Raw genomic sequence first — 6,000 nt, 5'->3', positions numbered from 1 at the left:
GAAGATTAAATTATATTTATCCTCTAATTCTAGTCACCAGAACTAAGACCAATGTAAGACAGTGTTGTATAGTGAGTAGAGCAATGGACTTCGAATCTGAATGACCTGAGTTTGAGTACTTCCTCAGGCATGTACTATTTGTGTGATTCTGGACAAGTCACTTAACCTCTATGGATCTCAGTTTCTGCGTCTATAAAATTAAGCATGTTGACTCAATTCACTCTAAGATTTTTTCCATTGATTAATCTATGATCCTATGTTCCTAAGACATGGGATTCATATCAATGTACAATATAAGGAAAAAAGTTAAATCAAGTTGAGCTGTCCTTAAATAGGATAGAAAGGAGACACCAAGATATAATGAGCTTTCAAGGAGGACTAGCACCACTGGTGGAAGAAGCATGCACAGTGGCCATACCCCAGTAAAACATCTTGGAATATGGGCTAAATCAGGATGAGGGTAACCAAAGGCCTAAAACCTGTTGGTGAGTTAGGAGATTATCTACCCCAAGCATGTGAATACTTTGTTCCAATGGAATAGATGGATGAGAAGAATTTATTCCAATAGGCATAAAGTCAACTAAAGCAGGCATCATGAAGTGCTTTAAATCTGGTTAGATGTAGAAGATGCCAAGGTCATCCACTGTATCCCAGGTTATCACCAGTCATTCTGGTCTTTTTCTTGCCACTGGATTTGAACTATTCTGGAAGAGAGAACGAGGCTGATGACTTTGTGCAACTTTGCTGTCACTTAAATCCAACTAGGGAGCAAGTCAAGATATCATCTGGTAATGTCATTTGTTTCCTTCCAAAACCAAGGAGGAACAACAATATATAACGTACTAGTACTGCACTAGTAACCAAAATATTTATGGTTTTGCCTCATGCATGCTATAAACTAGGGCTTATGACCCTGGTCAAGTAATGCTACTTTTCTACATATTTTTCTCATCTTTATAATGAGGAATTTGGACTAGATGATCTCTAAGGTCTAGTTTTAATATCTTCTTGTTCTAAAAATTGCCAAGTGACCTCTCATGATCCCTGTTGAGGCCATTCTTTAGATGAATTCATGAGGATAATTTTGATTATGAAAGGAAACTAAAGTTATTCTGGTTACATCCATATTCTTCTCTATACAACATCCCTTTGAGACCTCTGCCAGGGAGAAAACTTGCCTGCATAGCTATACACATGCACGTACTTTGACCCCAAATGCTGAGGAACATATTCTGAGCCAGCACAAGGAAGGGAATGGAATTCTCCAGCGAACAAATAGGTTTCTCTTGCAACTTCACTGTAACACCAAACTTGTTTAGTGCGTGGCCAAATTGCATCTGATCTCACCACTTTCCCTTGCCTTAGACAGATGAAACCTTTTAAGCCTAGGAGCCAGCAGGCCACATATCTTTTGCGTCCTCCGAACTTCTCTTCCAGCTTCGAGCTCCAGGCCCGCATAGAATTCAGGGAGCTCCGAGTGGGGCACCGCTCTTCTCTCTGGGCAGGAATCGGCGCCTGAACAGAAAGCGCCTCCCCAACTAGTGTGCTAGGTGAATCGCTGGGAATGCTGAGCATACAGGAAGACACGTCTCCAAAAGTGCGCCTGGCGCAGCAGGACAAACACCTCCTGCCCCTAGCCCTCTTGGGCTCTGGCTCCTTGCACGCCTGGGAAGAAGCCTGGGCTGCCAAAGAAAATCTCTTGCGGTCCAAGGCACTCAGCCGACGCCTACGGTGCCTGTTAGCCTCCCCTGAGCCGTACAGTGGTGCTGATGGCGGGGGCACAGCACTTCTCTCCAGGGTGTCACAAGGGGCGGAGCTGCCGGGGCCAAAGAATAATAACCTTCCCCAGAACCTTGATCTAGGACTGGAGCAGAGGCGGGTCCTGGCAGAGAAACACTCCCGTTTGACCCGTAGGACTCCCTTGGCTCGAACCAAGCCTCCTCCTTAACCCTCTTCCTTTACCCTATCCTCTCCTGGGCCTTCAGCGCCCCCTCCCTCACTGCCTCGACTCGGGCAGAGAGCCCAGAGGCAGCCACTTCTTCGGCTCCTCCTGTCCCCACACCCACTACTTGCCTGAGCCCTAGCTTGTCTGACCGGCAACTTTTTAGAGGCTTCTGAAGCCAACCCCCTTTCGGCGGGTGAGTAAGAAGGTGAGCTGTTTCTAACGCCGACAAGGCGGGGGTCCCGGGGTGGGACCATGAAATGTCCCTAGGTTGAGCGGTCCCCAGGTACTATTAAGGGAAAGCTGCGTGGTTGTGCTAGGAAAAGTGGGTGGGTATCTTAGACAGGCTGGAGCCTTCCCGAAGCCCTGCATGGCCAGTGGCACAAGAAAAAGTTACTTCTGCCTCCAACCCCTTTACAGGTGTGTAAGAAACAAACCGTGAAGTTGTATTTGTGATGTTTGAACTGTGAGATGCTACTACATGCTAGAATAGCCTGCGACATTTGGCCCTAAATTTAAGATTTGCCCATGTAACAGAAAGACTGCATCGTTAAAAACATGTGCTTGTGGACTGACATTGTTTTCAAACTATCTTAGCTGTAGATACAAGCAACCCAAAAGTCCTCTGGAGAGGAGACAAAAGGCTGGCAAAGCTAGGGAGACACTTCTAGTTTGTTAGAGCATTCTGCTGAATAACCAGTAACTGCTAGTTGGTTTAGATCCCAACCCCAGCCACTGAGGAGCAAGGAGTAAGATGATTGATTATCTGTACTCCGTTGTTTTTTTTTTCAACCCGTTTGATTTTGGCTGCCTGGTACTACTGTTAAGCACAGGAGATGATAGTGAATTCCTTTGTCTCTAAAAGAATCTATAGTTTATGTTGATCTAGCTGATGGGACCATTTTAGTTTTCACTTTGCATGAAAAGCGAATCTTCCTTCCCTTTGTTTATAAGTTTGCTGCTGTTTGGGTTTGTAAAGCAGTGTTTGTAAAGCAGAAGGTTTAAGAATAAACTACAATCTAGCCTTAGAAGTGTTTTTTTCAACTGTAACTTCTAATTACTCTACCCACATCCTATATATTTATCTCCAAGGCAATTGTGATTTTCCTGTTGCATGTTACAGGTCAATGGATATGCTGGCAGCCTGGATGCTTTGACTTCCTTATTTCAAAAATTTTGGTAGCTAAGGACTGTATTGTGCATTCATTTAAAGCTTTCCTGAAGGTAAGTGATAAAATTGACTAATTTTGTTGGCATGGGATAGGTTTGGTGCTAAGTTTTGACAGCTAGAGGAAGAAGCACATTATTCCTGCCATATTCATTTTCATTGCCTTGTAAAATGTAATTGTTTTGAAATAAGAAAATTTAGTAACACTTAAGCTTTCAGAGTTAACTGGTTCTTAACAAATATATTGATGTCCTGTCTGGCATTTCAAAATTTACTCCCAGACTTCTTTATCTATTTTTATAGAAAGGAACTGAAATTAAAAGGATTCAGGTGGCTGTGTTTTAATAAACAGCTGATTTACTTTAAGTAGCATGAGACCTAGATTCTTTGTATGATAACATATTCTACAATTTCTTCTTCAATCTTATTAGTATAGCCTAACTTATTTTGGTGTTAGGCAGGATGGACTAACAGTTAAAGGGTTGGCAATATGGCCTCTGATACTTACTGCCTGGATGACCTTTGGCAAGTCACTTAACTTCTTAGTGCCTCAATTAATCCTCTAATAAGACTATAAACTGCAGAATGATTGTCTTCTACATTATTCAAAGTCCAGCTGAAACAGAACCTCTTATGCAAGAACTTTTCTGATCACCTCTCCACACCAGCCAGTAGTACTTCTATCCCATATTACTTTACTTTGTATATACTTTTTTTGTACATGATGTCTCCTGAAGTAGAAAGTCAACTTCTTGAGGGCAAGGATTGTCTCTGATTCTTTTTATCTGTTTAGCACTTAGCATAGTGCTTTATATAGGGTAGGTGCTATATCACTGCTTGTTAATTTTTTGATTGATAGATATTTCCTGAATTGGAATTCCTTGTAAAAATGAAACCCTAAACCCACACCCCAAAATGAAGAAAACCTTGATTAAATAAGTACTCCAAATCAAAAGATATGAACAAAATATGTGAATTGGTGAACATTTCAAGGAAAATGTTAGAGGGGAAAGTAGGACCAAAATAACTAGATGTAAATTTTTAAAACTTGAGAGATAGTTTAGAGATCATTGAAGCCTTCTCATTTTATAGATTTTAAAACTGATGCCAAAATTACATACACATAGATTTTGTTGCTTATTTAGAAGAATTGAAAAGGTTATTCCAGTTATAAAGACTAAAAACTGCATTTTCTTGGCTGAGTTCAACAATCATCCATTACAGATGAGGAAACTGAGACCTAAAGAATCTAACTCTCTGTGACTTGCCCAAAGCAATGCAGCTTATAAGTGTCAGAAGCAGGGTTCCACTTTGGGTCTGTTAGCTTCAGAGTTCTATTTTCTAGCTTTTGTACCAGTTTCCCCATATTTAAAAAGGGGAAGAATACTATCTCAGGATGATTATCAGAATAATATTTGAAACACATCATACTCCTTGCCAAATAAGGCATTTTTACATGGTCGGCCCTAATATTTCTGTCCTGATCAAGCTAAAAGTATTTGTTTTATTTCTAAAGTTGACAAAGAACCCAGAGACTCCTACTTTAGATCTAGTATTCCTTGTATAGAACTTTTCGCCAATTCCAAACCTTGTGGTGCTTGTTTCCAAAGGAAAAGGAATTTTGCCATCTCCCATAGGAGGCTATTTTAGTTGCTTCAACAAGTTGTAATTTCTTATGAAAAACTTGGCTTACTATGTTACCCATATTTTAATAATAATAAAAAGAGGCTCTGCTCTCTCATTATCTTCTATTCTTGTTCCAATGGAGTGATATTGTTTTGGTTTAGAAAACTAATGCAAATGACTTCATTTGAAATAGAGCAAATCACAGTTAACTATCTGATATTTATACATAACTCCTAAGATGACTTCCCTCAGCAAATCATATATTCTGAGGTGTGAATGACTTCATTCATAATGCGGTAGGAAAGATTGAAATCTTGTGTGTTGTCTAAAATGTTACAAATAATTTCCAAGACAAATTTAATAATCATATTGCTGGTGATAGGATTTTTTCCCTCTTGGAGAAGCATTAATAGAAAGGGTGTTATAACTATATAGAATATTAAATCTGTGTCATATTTCAGGTTGAGAAAAATATTTATTCTTAAAATACAAGAAGTATTTTAAAATAAATGTTCTTACTTATGGCAAATAAAAGATGTAGAGATATTTCTATTGAGTATACCACTACATTTCCAGTTATTCAGGAGTACAACCTTGGAATTATCCTTGATTCTTCCTTCTCCTGAATCCTCCCCTCCCCAAATAGCCAATTAATTGAAAAATCTTATTACTTCTACCTTCAACAAATGCCTATGAATCTCTACTTCTTGCCGCTTATAATACTAATGATGAATATTTTTTTAATTTGGTCAGTTTCAAACATTATTCCTTTGTTACAGAAATCATATTCTATTTCCTCTCTCCCCTCCACCCAACCTCTCCTTAGCCCATGTGCAATTCCACTGTGTCCTTCATCAGAGCCTATTTCCATGATGTTGGTGTTTGTATTAGGATGTTCATTTAGAGTCTACATCCCCAGTCATAACCCTTCAACTCATGTAGTCAAGCAGTTGTTTTTCTTCAGTGTTTCTATTTCTAGTTTTTCCTCTGAATGTGGACAGTGTTCTTTCTCATAGATCCCTCCAGGTTGTTCAGGATCACTGCATTGCCACTAATGGAGAAGTACATTACATTCAATTGTACCACAGTGTATCAGTCTCTATATAATGTTCTGGTTCTGCTCCTCTCAGTTTGCATCCATTCCTAGAGGTCATTCCTGTCGCCATGGAATTCCTCCAGTTTATTATTCCTTTTAGCACAATAGTATTCCATCACCAACATATACCACAATTTGTTCAGCCATTCCCCAATTCAAGAGTATGCC

The 6,000-nt window shown here is 39.7% G+C and overlaps 1 protein-coding gene across 1 annotated transcript in view; it reads left to right on the top strand.

Annotated features, from left to right (window-relative positions):
- The first annotated feature begins 1,367 nt into the window (after nucleotides 1-1,367).
- Nucleotides 1,368-6,000, top strand: part of MYO3A (myosin IIIA) — a 274,518-nt gene continuing 269,885 nt past the window's right edge. The window contains exons 1-2 of the mRNA XM_056800079.1: nucleotides 1,368-2,150; nucleotides 3,066-3,166. The gene's annotated coding sequence lies outside the window, so the exon portion shown is untranslated. The remainder of the gene's footprint in view (nucleotides 2,151-3,065; nucleotides 3,167-6,000) is intronic.

Source organism: Monodelphis domestica, chromosome 5, assembly GCF_027887165.1.
Source record: "Monodelphis domestica isolate mMonDom1 chromosome 5, mMonDom1.pri, whole genome shotgun sequence".
Lineage (NCBI taxonomy): Eukaryota > Metazoa > Chordata > Mammalia > Didelphimorphia > Didelphidae > Monodelphis > Monodelphis domestica.
This window is presented reverse-complemented; position numbering and strand designations above follow the sequence as displayed.